Raw genomic sequence first — 14,706 nt, forward strand, 5'->3', positions numbered from 1 at the left:
CTCTCATCATCACTCGAATTACTGCGCGTCCCTGTCAGAGGGCAGGGGTGGTTGGGAATTTCTACCCCCTTGTTCTAATCAGCGAAACAGTAAATGGAGTCGCCGGTGCTGTGAAAGAGTCGGCTCGTTCCAATCTTCCTCCTTCAGCAATGCAGGCATCAGTGAGGCAGCACAAATGCCTGCTGAAAAGGCTGAGAAGACAGTGCCAGCTGATGAGGTGGTGGTGGTGTGTGTGTGTGTGTGTGTGTGTGTGTGTGTGGGGGGGTGTCTTGGCAACAACTCCTCAAAGCTCATTCATTTTCAGCAGGCTGGGGAATCTGGACGGTGGGGAGATGATAGACATCCAGAAGCATTTCATTTAAACTGCCTCCTTGTCTCTGAGTCTCTCCACCACTGCATTCATCCCTTTATGTGCCAGCGCTGACCTCCAAAGGAAAGTGGGCATTTTATTTGGAGATTTGACTATTTGAGCAGTACCAGTATCTTTCAAGTATTTGTTACAGGAAAATTGCTCCTACATTCAGGGCCAGACTCTGAAAGGCTCGTGTTCCACAATGCTGCCTCTTAATCAAAAGTTTGTATACGAGAAAAGGGAGGCCATTAATGGTCCCAATGTTACCAACAGTCTGTACTTTTGGGAGCAAAACCAGTCGTGACAACAGTGCAGAGCACGAAACAGTCGTGTTCTGTTCAAGGAGAGGAGAGTTCTGCTGTGACTCAAAGGCTGCTTGTTAGAAGAGCTGCATTTCCCTGCATCACCATGACAGCTTATATGACAAACCCCTAACCTGAGTGGTTACCAGAGAGGTGGTTACTCTCCCGTGTGTGTTGCACAGAGCATTGCACCACTGTCCAGCACTAAGCACCTCTGCAGGGACAGGGAACAGCATTCAGGGAACTTTGGATTGTCCAGCCAGGCTCTCTGTGCTGCCAGGGCAGACGCCCTGGGAAGGATTTCACACAAATTCCAGCAAGGCCAAAGCGGAGCAACTCATGGATGAAATCAGCTCTGTCCGATCCGTGGCCGTACGCGCCTCCCTGGATGGAGGATTCTGCAGCTTCGCTGCTGCTGCCAGCTGCCTGGTGTCAAAGGACAGAGGCTCTGATAAGAGCTGGGAGGAGGCTGGCGGCTCTGCCATGAAATTATTCCGCTTGGGGGGGGTGTAGTGCTGCAGGAAAGAGGATGATTCAGGCAGATAAAGGCTGAGATGATGACAATCAAGAGGAGAAAGAGCAAGTTTGAGCAGTGGATGGAAGAAGATTCACCAGCCTGCCGTCGCAAATCGAGATGAAGCCGTCAGCTCAGCCGGGGCTGACTTGAACCCTAACGGTACTGAGGAGAACAGACAGGCCTCTTGTTGTCCAGGAGAGACACCCTCCTCCTCCATCAACCCCTCTGTGCAGCCACCTCATCCTGCATCCCAGTGTCTCGAGGCTGTGTCACACAGAGTCTGTCAAACCGCGCCATGCATAAAAGGCCCCACGTGTTAAGATTTTAAACCTAGTTTCCCATCTTCAATGAAAAACAAACCTAAAGCTGGATTACTGTATATTTTCAGACCCCCCCCCCCCCCCCCCCCCCCCTCACTGCCGTCTACCTTCCCTTCCAGCACCCACACATTTGATTTCCTCCTGTCCATTTTTCTCTGTGTATTCCCGTTATTCAGCCTCGCTGCTGCTTTTAATCTCATTTTGTGTTCCTTGATTGCATCATTTATCACTCATCATTATGTACGACCACAGTTTAATTTGTCTATATAAATTGTAGATACCAATATGTCTGTTTTTTTAAAATAAAACAGAAGCATTACCGGAAAGATGCTTCCGACTACAAAGAGGTTATCCAGAGGTGAGAAGAGCGTAATCCAACTCACCCTAAAAAACGGAGACACGGTTGTCGATTGCAGATCAGGGTGATCAAAGTCAGCATTAACTGGTAGACGGAGAAAGTTGAACTGAGAAAAAAGCAACTTTGTATGGAGAATATGTTTCTTGGGAGTTATTCAAGCATTAATAGGCTTATACTGCACCGTTGAGCCAGTATAATTTCTTAAAATACTAAAATATTTCAACTTTATATCAATATAACAGCATCAAATAAGAAGCTGTGATTAGTGAGTAACGCCAAGGCAAGATAAAGCCGAGATCAACATCAGTTAAATCCAGGGGAGATTAAAGGAGCAAACATGATTTTCTCCCATCGCAAAGGCGATATTACATTTTTTGGTTCTTTTTGGGGCCGATTGTCTGATTCAGAAGCAGCGGTTGGGAGCAGCAGGAAGTAATAAAGCCCTTTAAAGGCTGCACTCTGCTGATGCTGTGGGATCCTGCAGGGAGAGCTGATGAAACAGCAATCTGAACAGTGATGAGGATGTGATGGGTGTGCGTGACAGCAGCATCCGTTTATGTGGTCTGAGGGGGGGAAAAAATTAAAGAAATGATTGATGGGATTGAAAAAGGCAGAAAGATGATAACAAGACAGACAAGTTGCTATGCTGTTTAAACCAGGACAGCGTGGAGCAGCAAACATAAACAGCAGTGGTGTTATGAGAAATGGAATTTCTTATTGTTTAGATTTTTGTCACTATGATATATCAAATATAAATTCAGAATTACATAGTATATCGGAACAGGTTATAACTCTGGAGGCCAAATAAACATCGATCTAATCATCTGGTGAACGACTGACTGATGAGAAAGGGCAGCTGACAACAAGGGAAAGACCTTGCGGCATCCTGGAAGTCATACACCTGCTACAGGGAGAGATCAAATGGAGAGCTGAAAAGGAAGCAGAAAAAGGAGAAAGCAAGATCATGCTTCTACAAGAACCCCTTCAAGTTTTGATGATTCTGTTCACAAAGGAAAGGAATAAAAGTCTGTTATTGTCAAAGGAAACATCTGAAAAATGACATGCTAAGTGTCTAAATGCAGCGCTGGAAACACGACAGATGAGTGTCAACACTCTTCCACCCACATGGCAAAAGCAGCAACTTTGTTGTTGTCAAGGACCTTTGCAAAGCTGCTGAAACGGGGCGTCAGTAGGGGTGGATGGGGACCTCCACCTGGCCCTTGGAGTGAGTTGATGGCCTGTAAGGGACAAGAAGGATTCACTGCTGAACCCTCAGCAAAACAACCGAGAAGGAGGGCTCCCACTTGAGAACCCAAAGGACGCCATGACTCCCATTACATCCCAAAAATTCTAATGTCTCATGTACGCAATAATAGATATTAATATCTAGTCCCATACAACAGAGGCAGTACTGCTCGTGCTGCCAGGTTATTCCCCAAAATAACTGCACTGTATTTTGTGGCTGTCATCTAAAAGTGTGAATATTCAGCTTGAAACCACCGATGAGAGTCACACCGATGGCATTCACCTCCTCAAAAGCAGCACTAAAGTGCTTAAACATCCTGTGCAGAGCAGCCTAAATAAGCTGCTCGCCCACTGCCTAATGCACGATCGATCACAAACCTGCAAAAGAAGCTCAAAAATTAAAAAATAGAGGTGCAATGTTCGTCCTGTTTTTCATCATCGGAGTTAAACAGCAAACTTTGAGTCACTCGGTGTGACTCACCAGCCTGGCCGAGTGTGTTTGCACCTGATTTTAATGAAAGCAAAAGTGGTGGAAGCGGAGCTTACAGGGGTAATATTAGAGTCGATTATTCTCTCCTGTCATCTTCATTTATCAAGCGTAACATCAGTGGCAGTGCGGTGTGTTGCATATGAAAATATGGTGGTGGAAGCGTGGTGACAGGACTAAAGGTAAAGAAAAAGACCTGCCATGCTGCTGCTCCTCAACCTGACACGGTGGCTCTCATGTGGAAACACGTCAAGTATCGTTGTGTATCACCGCGCCCTCGTGGAGCTGTATCCATCATCCCCTTCACTTGGCTCCCGCTCGCATAGGGAGGAGAGCAGGCGCATCAGGGACACTGCCTGTGGCTCATATTAAAGAGTATGAAGGCTGCATTCAGCCGGCGTGCAATTCATTTGTGCTTCTGTTTCCTCTGCCTTCAGAGATTCGTGCTGCATATCGGGCCAGACCGTTAGCGCTAGCTAAATCCTGTCATTACACCAAAATTTCTGCATAAATCTGCATTCATGTGTTGGTAATGTGATAAGCAAATTATGCAGCGGGCTTATATCTCATTTTCACACAAAAGCTGTCGTTGCAAAACTCTAATTTAGTCTTTAAGTCTGCAGATATCAATGGCTTCTTTGATGGCGCTCCCACATGTGTTTGCTTCTCAGCTGCATGATAGTCTGTGTTTACAGAACACATGAGGCACGCGGGCAATGCATGATAGTAGCCTCATTTAGTATCTCCAAGTTTTCCATGACACTGAACATAATCTTCTCCAACCGGGAGCAGAAAAGAGGCTCCGTTTCCACTGCATGCACAAAACACACACATGCACACGCACGCACACACTTCTGGGAATCAGCATAACGAACGACTGGAAGAACATGATGACTAACAATGATGCGCTCCAAGGTCAGAAATACACAAATGGGGTTGGAGTCATGCCACGGAGGATGATGGCCGCAGCCGCTGATGTATGTTCCTTACAGATGGCGAGCAGCACTTTGTCAGCTGTGTCCAGCTTGAGCGCACGAGGAACGCCTGGCAAACTCTTCTGCAGGAATGTTGTTGTCAAGGGTCCCATATGCTGCATGGGTTGTTTCCCTTAAAGCTTTTAGACTTCTCAATAAATGCAGGACGTACCTGATTAGAAACAAATTCATGATTATGAAAAACAAATGCAGACATACAAGAGAGGCTGCTTGTGCTTGTGCTGCAGTCCCAGGCGGGACTGAAAAGTGGGCTGGGAGGAGAGAACTCTGCAGACAGCCTGACAAACCTCATTGTGCAGAATCTTTGAAAGTATGTCCAGCAGGAAGGTGCACTGTTTTTATTTTATTGCACCAAGTCCCGGGTCCCTGAACTAAACTCTGGCTGGCACTAGAGGTATATCATGTCAGGCTAAACCAGGGCCTAAGGTGGGTAAGAGGGGAAAAAAGGGAAAAACTGGGGGAGGAAAGAACAATAACAGGAGGAAGACTGAGGACAGGCTGCAGCTGTGGAAGGAGGGGGGGGCAGTTTGTATGGGCACAAATAACATCTTCAGCTACAAGAAATCAAACAGCAGGCAGTTGGAGAACATGGCTCTCAGGGTTTCTCCAGGAGGGAGGTAAAAAAGAAAAAAGAGGATGTCATGTCATCGGCGCTCGCGGATGTCAGAGACATCAGTCTCGGCCCCCAGTGGTTCCCTGCAGGGCTCTCTCTGTAGCGCCTCGCTCCATATGTGAGGGCCCACTAATACGGGTTCCATGTCTGCCGCCTTGGCTCTCTGCAGGCTCCGCTCTGCTCCCACAATCTCTGGATAGCGACATTTAATTTATGTAATAACAGTATCTGAAATATTTATGCACTTGAGTCTACCGTCTGATCAAATATACATGCTATTTAAATCTATTCAGCGAGGTCATTTTTCAGCAATTTGGTTGTTTTTCAAACATTGTTTTTATGATTAATTCATAGATTTTTCAATATTATGCATTAAATGTGCACATGAAACTAAATTCCTGCAGGTAAATCCCATTCCATCAAATTAATTAGCTCGTTTGCTGTAATGTATGGACTGCTGGTCTTGTATTGCTCTCGGTAACACACAGATGAATCCAGTCCTCCTGGCTGATAGTGCACCAGCACGTCCACTAAATCACAGAGTGGAGGATGACCCTGGACATCTCCCCCTACACAGCCAGACATCCTGAAAGCCTGAAGACTGAATATTGAACTGGGCTTCTGGGCTTCAGCTGACCTTTGCAGCACTTGCTGCTGTTTTTGATTATTACCTAAAACATTTCTCATCCTCGGCTGCCGCTCCCCCCCTCTGGTCTTGGTTATAATTAATTCTCCTGTGGAGCTACAGTAATCTTAAGGCTGGGAGACCACAGGAGACGGACAGCATCATGAGCAGAAACCTGCTGCAGCTTGATGATAATTTCAGCACCGTAATTAAGGCCAATTCTCCCTGAAAAACAGCGCTTGGCCCAAGTTGGCTACTTGTGCAGATGTTTCTATTGGTCCAGACATAACATCCATTCTTTGATATTCTTCATCCCTCTAAGAAATGGTTTCTTTTTGTGCCCACAGTAGAATTTTGAGTTGCCTCAACAATGCTTTTCTTCGTCATTGCTGCAGCTTCACTAAGAGTTCACACCTTTTGGCCGGGGTGGTCCCCGCTGCTCACACAGAATCAGAGCTTTTGTTTTCCACTAGCTGCAATGGCACCACCCGTCGGTGAAAGTGGAGTACTACACAGGGAAAACAGCTGCAGAGGAGCTCTGAAGCAACTGTTGAGACGCTACGATGGCGTGAAGGGCTGCGGTGGGTCCTGTCAGCAGCAGGAGCGGGTACACACGATGGCATCCTGGCAAAAACGCGTTTTCACTGCCCTAACATCTTGACCAGTTGGTTTTGGCAACATGATATCACGCCTACATACAGCATTGTGAAATATTATAGCACTTTACAATAAAACAGCGTTAAAATAAAGCAAGTTGGTTTATATTTAGGCTACGAAACAACTGTCTGTCTATGACGCCAGTGAGGCAGCAGGAAGAGGTTCATTCAAGTAAAATGCATTCATTGGTTCTTCTATTAGTAGAGGAAACAGGGAACCAACTTATTCCCAGTGTAAATTTTACTCCTTGTTCTTAGTACTTTATTGAAAACACTGACTAGATGGAATTGCTATGATTACTTGGTTAGTTGTGTGCTTTGCGCTGTCATTCAATGATATAAAGTATGAAATGAGCCCCACATGCAAAATTCAATTGAAAAAACAAAATAAATCTAGCAGTTATCATTTAAATAGCATTACCTTCAGGACAAACCGCATCACTTCCTTAATTATGCACTCATTACTTCTTTGTTTCGTGGTTTATTTTGAAATGACGCCCTCTTAACAACACACGGAGGTGAATAATTTAATCACCATCCTTGTCTTTATTACATCGCATATTGTTTTTATGATGCCTATTGTCATTCACACGCTCATGCTTCCATAATTGGCAGTGACGGGGTCGCCAAACGACGTGTAGTTCTACATTTCTCCTCTTGGTGTCGCTGCTGGCTCAGGAAAACCGTCTGACCGTCCCTCACGTACGCCTCCCTTTGTTATTCCTCTCAGGGTTTATGAATACTGAATGATGCACACGCAAAACAAAGAAGGCAATTATTTAGAGAATAATATTTCAGACCCAAATCTTACAGATTTATTTATGCAGCTCTGATGGCCCAGCTCCAGAGAGTGTTACCCGACTCCATGTTTAACGCAATTATTCAAGAGGTTTACTGAAAATTCTGCAATGGAGCTTTACTGGTGCTCTTAGTTCTGTGACGCTAATGGTGAACGTGAAGCGGTTTCTGGGAAAGCACCGTCTTTGCGGCCTTTTGATTGTAGATTTTGTTCACTTTGCTGCCAAAATGAACATTTTCAAATGTGGACTATAACTTGGCTCGCGTGACTATAATATCCCAATGTCTGTAAGCCTTCGGCTCTTTGGCTGTGAAAACCAAAAGCTTGAGTGAAATCGAGTGTTTACTGCCTTCACAACTGTTGCTCACAGATGATGGGAGCCAGATAATGCCCCGACACGACCACTGAGGTCAATCGTTGTGTGGTGTCTGCATGTAACCAGATACCAGGAGGGCTTCCTCCTCTCAGGATTAAACACTACATCCCCCTTATCTCATTTCCAAAAGCTGACGAGACTCTCCTGTTAGAAAGGCTTCTGCTGACATATCAAATGCCGGCAAATAAACACAAGTCATCATGGAGGTCTGAAAGGCTGAGCCACCGCTTAGAGGCATAAAGAAAAGAAAAAAGAAAACACGTACTGCTAATCTGATGCAGAGGGATCTCTGGGGGCTTTATCTCTGACTGCGATGACTCAAGATCCAAGGTAATTGCCTTGGTCAGAGAGGTCACTGTGGAACATAATGGGAAAGTAACTGTGTGGGGAGTTGAACTTCGTTACCTTTAACCAAGGACGGAGTGAAAATGCAAGAGAGGAATGAGCACGTCGGCGGGGTTAAATCGATGGAGGAGTGATGCAGCTGCTCCGGCAAATTTATTTGTTTTGCCCATTTGCCTTCGGAGTTGTCGTTATGAAATTCAATTGTGAGCGATGCAGCAGCCTTTTCCACTGCTGACAGATGCTACTCTGCCCGGTTTCCCCCAACAGGTTGTGCTTGGACTCCCTGCTGGGACAAACGTGGCGATGGCGATCCTGTGGCAGCAGGGCTCTCCAGCTTTATTTAGCTATGTGCCTTTAATTCTCCGGGGGGTGGGGAGGTGGCTGGGTGCAACGTTGATTGTTCACTACCACAGCATTAGGGGAAAAAAATAGAGGTGGCCTCTATGATGTTGCCACGGTAACACACATTGTGCCTTTAATGACAGCCTCTGCTCACATCTTTTAGATGATTATTCGCAGCCATGATAGCATCCGACTTAGCCTGCACTGATGGGGTTTTTTCTTATTTACTGTGCAATCTATAGAGGGGAGCAGGTTGCATTAGTTTAAATAATTAGCAACGCAGGGTGCACATCAGCATGCACGCTGCGCGGCTTCGCCCAGCTGTACGCTTCTGTAGGAGTTTGTGCATGTTTGCACGCAGGTCTCAACACGTGTCGCCGCGACTCGGCGTTGCGCCTGTGTTCCGCGCCAGCGATGATCATTCGGCTGGCCGTCACCTCTCCGGCTGCTTCCATGTGGACTCAGATAGAAAGCAGGGAGGAGAGCACAGCTCCAGCATTTCTGTCGCATTTCCACCTGCCGCAGAATACCTGCTTTCATTCTCACTTCACATTTGTACAGCCCGAGGCGGCCGCCCCGGTGGCGGGAAGGGCTCGACAGCTGTACATCACTGTCGCATTAATGTCGTTACGCAATTAAGATGAGAGTGAACGCTATAAAATGTTATTCCAGCTAATAGCTCAGGTGCTCTGCAGCACATAATTGCATATTGCAATTTATCTGGGTTTGTATAGAAATTGGAGCTCTATTTATTGGGTGCTAAGGTGTCGCCCTGCACGGTGTGCTAAATTACAAATTCAGGAGATGAGGGGATAATAATGTTTCCGCGTGGCCTCGCACAGATGAGGATCTTCAACACCAAACTCAAAGTCTTCCTAAAATAGAGACAAATTTTCATTTTAACACATTACCACCGATTAAGTGATTAGACGCTGGTGCTGCACAGCCTCTACAGGCCCAGCCTGTTCTCAGCTCTTTGGGCTTTAAGTTTAATGGTTACCTGAAGGCATCGCTGTGTTTGTGCAGCCTCTGAATAAAAGAGGGATTGTTGACGGTGTAATGTAATGTGAGTTCAGAGATAATAATTTTAAAGAGAATGTAGACTTTTTCAGCCCGAGTCCACCTTTGCTCAAACAAAAGGTTTGTGCACCGTATACACCCCAGGAAAGATGCGCTGGAGGCCTTTTCTTCTTAAAAACAATGTTCTTTTGACCTGAGTTTCAAAGAGAGATACACCAGCTATGGGCTAGCTCATTGGACCCCCAGCACATAAAAAAGACCATGCACTCATATGTTAGAGGAGGGGGGGCTGGAATTTATGGAAACTTCAAAGAATAAAGGGATAATTACTGCACTTAGCACCAGCGGGAACGAGGAAGAGAGAGAGGCAGTAAGGCAGTGGGAGTGAACAAGAAAGGGAGGGGGAGAAATGAGTGCTTAAAACAGACAGCAAATAGTGAACTAAATGAAAATATGCTTCCACAGGAACAACCGAACTGTGATTATCATCAACTTTGTTGCTGCAATTTCTACTTCTCCTCTTTTGCTGTGTTTTAGAAATGAATTTCATCAAAAGAAGAAAAAAAAAGCTCAAAATGATAATAATAATAATAATAATACTAATAATAATAATAAAGATGTGATGTTCACCTCGGTAAACCAAGTAACCGAGTAATGTAAGAAAACAAAACAGCTGTTGCTAACGCGGCAGATAGCATCCTGCTCACGCTGATTAAATTGCCATCGATTGGTACAAAATGTCAGGAAAAGCTGGGGTCTAGGGCCAATTAATGTGCCGCAGATGAGACTTGAAGGTAAGGCGCCGTGTTATCACTCACATGTCACAGAACGTGGAGGATGACAGGGTTTAATTGATGCTAACGCTCAGCCCGCGTCTCTCAGGTAAAGCCCGGTCAATGGGAGTCAAGACGAGCACTCCAGAGGCTTTGAAGGGAAGCAGTCCTTTTTATTTACTGATAAATCCTTCTTTTCGTGGCGGGGGGAGGTTTAAAATAAAAATATTACAAGAGCCTAGAGAGGGTTGAGAGGCGAGGAGTTCAAAAGGAATCGAAACGGAAAACAATAACTCGAGAGCGCTAAAAGCAGCAGCCAACAATGGAGCTCCAGTGGAATAAAAAAAAGAGAAAGAAATCTGAGCTGATAGAAGCTGATTTTGTTGACTAATAAAACAGAGTCTGTAATCAATATGACTGTAAATTGCCTTTGCTGGATAGGGCACCAGAACTGAATAAATATCATCATGCAAAGTAGCCTCGCTAGATTTATTGGTTATCTACTGCGCGTGTGGCTATTATGGCCTCTGCAGGAACACACTCTCGGCTTGAATACACTTTGTAATTAAAAGGACGAACCCACAAGATGAACCACCTGATTTTCAAGGATCTTTAAAGACAAATGTCCGTGAAACACGACGCCTAAAACAACGCGTGCCCTCTCTGCTAGAGACACGTCCGCATCCACTGAGAACTCTAATGGAGCTCTGCAGCAAACTCTTAATGGAATTAACTAAATTCCACATTGGGGTGTCTAGAAACTTTAAACATCATCATATACGCATGAAAAACAACAGACTGCAAGGATCTTTGGTGACAACCCCCCCCCTTCAAAAAAAAAACAAAAACTATAAATAATAATTAGGACTCTAATTGAGCAGGAGGAGACAGTGCAACAATGGCCATCCTGCAGTTAAAGGTTTCCCAGACACGAGGAGATTATTCTCCTGGATTAGCTAAATTGCTTTGCTGAGGGAGAGCCATTAATCAGCGTCTGTTGAAGAAATAGCTTCACACGAAATATCTACAACCTTCTCGTTTCAGCACGCAGATCCTGAGCTATAAAGAACGCTGTCATGAATGACTGGCTGCACTCCAAACCCATTAATGATGTGATGATTGAACTCCCCATTGACGGAGTCGTCCCAGACACTCGTCATGTCACATTGGGTTCGTCAGCAAAGGTCGTCCTGACGCACCAAGGTCACGGGCGGAACGTGCGGGCCCGCTGAGCGTCTCCGAGTACAAAGGAAGCCGTTGATCCCTGAAATGTTGTTTCTGCGTGAATGCAACGCAGCGAGTCCGCGCACATGTCCGTGCATGATTCCCGCAGAAAATAAAGTCCTAGGAAACAAATCCGGACTGATGTGTTGTCACTTTAACTGCTGACAAATCAAATTCTGACACATATGATGGCTGCGATCATACACCATCTCAGCGGAGTCGGTCCGAAGACAAATGGATCTATTTCCCTGAAACCGTCTTGTCGTGATATCATTTCATGGTCATATAAATCCCCTCGAAGATGAGGTACTCTCCCGGGACACTCCGTCTGTGTTATCCACGGCCAACGTGAAGCATTAACAGATAAATATTCATAAGTTCAAGCATCGGATAATTTATGCTCCGTTTTCCCCTCTTGTTTTTCTTCCTCCACACAAGGGGCTGGAAAGCAAGCAGGCGCGTGAAGCAGCGCGGGAGATTGTCTGGATTTGGAGTTCATAAAAAAAAGCTGAACATTTAAGTACCCGGAATCTGTCTGTACAGTTCCTGTAATCCTGTCCTTCCTCTTGAGGTAGAATTTCACACCTATTCGTTGCAAAGCCAGAAAAGTGGAGCTATTATATGAGTTTTTTTCCTTCAGTCTTTAAACGAACAATTAGCCTATGTGCTATCGATTATGCGTATATGAGCACGAGGACAGTCAAGAGCTACAGGGAGCAGCGTTCTGGAAGCCTCGCGACAGAAGCAGCGGTTCGACACAATAATTTCAAATTGGATTCATTTGTTAGCAGGAAATGTGAGGTGATCAAGCCTCAACGTCCAAGCACCAGGCTGAATTCTATTATTTAAATGCAGTTATGATATTACAGCTTTTCAAAGTACACTCAGAGGAAATGTAGCGTGGACTTGAGCCCAGTAGAACAAAGACCAGCTTGGAAAGGGGGGTTGAGGCACCGGCGCTCCATGCAAAAGTGTCTCCAGATAGACTTATTAAAGTGGCTGTCGGATACAAAAGTCAGTGGCGAAGCTGCTCTGCTGCGAGCTTCTCTGTTGTTTCCTTTCATTCCATTCAGCACAGGGCGAAAAAAGCAGCGCCGCCTTGAAAGAAAGGAGTCGTCGCTGTCCACGCATGTGGCCTCTCCAGTAAAAAGATAAGCGCTCACTTCAGGTGTCCCTTCCAATCACCCTTATTCCATTTAAGCCAGACAATTTCCCCACCTTGGTGGTTTCCTTCCCTTTTTCTTTTTGCGCACTTCCTCTACAGTGATGCGTTTCCTGTCAAGGTCAAAGAGAAGTGTTTGTCAGGAGGAGCCTGGGAATAAAAAAAAACACCGCCTCGCACAGAAGGCAGTGTTTAAATGTATTACGGTTCGTCTGTACTGGCCTGAGATGATGGAGGAAAAGGATCACGTATGATAGAAGAGTCTTTATAATGGATCGGGAGAAAAGATGACGAAAACCCGGGCAATCGCCCCACCCTCTGCTGCAAGAAGCGAATCCCCGGAGGAAACACCTCATAAACATTCAATTTGTCCGCGGCGTTCATTTTTTCTGAGTCTGTCCATGCCCGCACCCTGGCACCGTGTCCGCCACTGGCCGTCCTATCAGGACTTCTGGGCGAGCGTTCACCCGAATAAAGAGTCCCTTAAAAGGACTTGAGGCTCCTGCTATTTGATGTGGGTTTAATCAGCGACGCGATTCGTTTGTTTAGATCAACAGGAGGGTTCACGGAGGTGCCAGACCGGGATATAAACATCACGGTGGGTGGTTGCATTTCATATCCCTCCTGAAAGGGAGGGGGGGAAAGGAGATCAAGGGAATGTAAATGCTCCCACACCTCATCTGAGAGCAGAGCACAACTTATACTTTGGCTGCTATTTGCATCCGCACATGCCGACTCTTCGGGAAAAGCAGTCGGAACATTCGCCTTCGCAAATTGTGTGAAATCCCGCCAAGGATTTGGTGTAGAAACAGGCTCCTGCTGTCGAGCAGGCCTCCCGGAGCTGCGGTTGGATCTTGCACAATGCGTGACCCCGTGGACGGAGCCGTCGTCCAAGGTCACGGCGCTCAGAACAATTACTACAGTGTGAAGTGAATTTGGACGGGAAGCGTTGCATCAGAGCCAAATGTGGAATCCGCAGTTGGTTCCACAGAACGTGTGAGAAACAGGAATTCTGCACGGTTGAGCCGAGCTGCTTCTGGAAGTTTCAGAGGCCAGTCGCTGTGTTGGCTGAACTTACCTGAAGAACGTGGCTTTACAGTGACAAATCCAGGCAGGACCAGTCGTAGCCGGGGTCAATATGACAAACAGGCGTTCCGACTCTGCACCAACATTCCGGATCCTCACGCTCCCACTGATGCAAACACTTACTTATGTATGGAGCTGCAGCCTGCGAAGATAAAACGAAGACTTTTGCACGTCCGAGTGTGGATGCTGTTGAAATGCTGTGATGCTGTGAGGTTATTGTTGCCTACCTGTTTTATTGCGCGTCTCCCTGGCGACAAAAACCTGATTTTTGCCAGAGTGGTAAGATTGAAATTAGCATTTAAATCTTTAATCAGGGGAGATGTGGAACTGCAGAGTGATATTTCAGGTTCGAAATAATGACTATTTTCACTGTGTTATAAAAGCAGGGGTCATTACGCATTGACAAATTGACTTTTATTGTTCTCAGAACAGAATCGTTCTTGATTGTACTTTAGTGAGCTTCCAGTGAAACACGGGCCGATGTGGAAAGAAAGGGGGACGCGTCTGTCAATTACGGACGCCAGACAATTGACAAGAACATGCTGAGACTGTTAAGCTGTTGGGATTGCGTTGAAAGGGGGACAAACGGTGGTTTAAAGGGCTGCTATAGTTGTGCCGACGCTTCCAGAAATCACTCCAGTTTCCAGAGGCTACAGTGACAATGAGCAGGATTGAGACGACAGATATAATACCATTGCACGCAATTAGATTCAGACCCATGCAAGCGCTGAAAATGGATGATTTCCCAGGAGGGTGCACTAATCCACTCAAGTGCCACGGCACCTTGTCACGCACTTCTTTAAACAAATCATATTTTTATCCTGGTGTTAAGGTCACACTATTTACGTTTATTTCTGCCTCTGCCAAAATCATCCGGGTTTGTATTCCCTCTTAAAGGGTTCTGAACTGTTCCGGGTGGAAATGCACCTGAGCCGGGCTCACATTATAAGCCTGTTACACGTCTATAAATGTGCTGCGCTTGTGGAGCAACAACACGCATCAGCGTCAAGTCCACGGGCCCATTAACGGCGCTGCTCTCGATTATCGTGGCGACGGGACATCAAGCAGCTGCTGCTGGAACCGAAAAAGACTGGCTGCACTCGGCAATG

The sequence above is a fragment of the Takifugu flavidus genome, chromosome 1 (assembly GCF_003711565.1).
Source record: "Takifugu flavidus isolate HTHZ2018 chromosome 1, ASM371156v2, whole genome shotgun sequence".
NCBI classification, from domain to species: domain Eukaryota; kingdom Metazoa; phylum Chordata; class Actinopteri; order Tetraodontiformes; family Tetraodontidae; genus Takifugu; species Takifugu flavidus.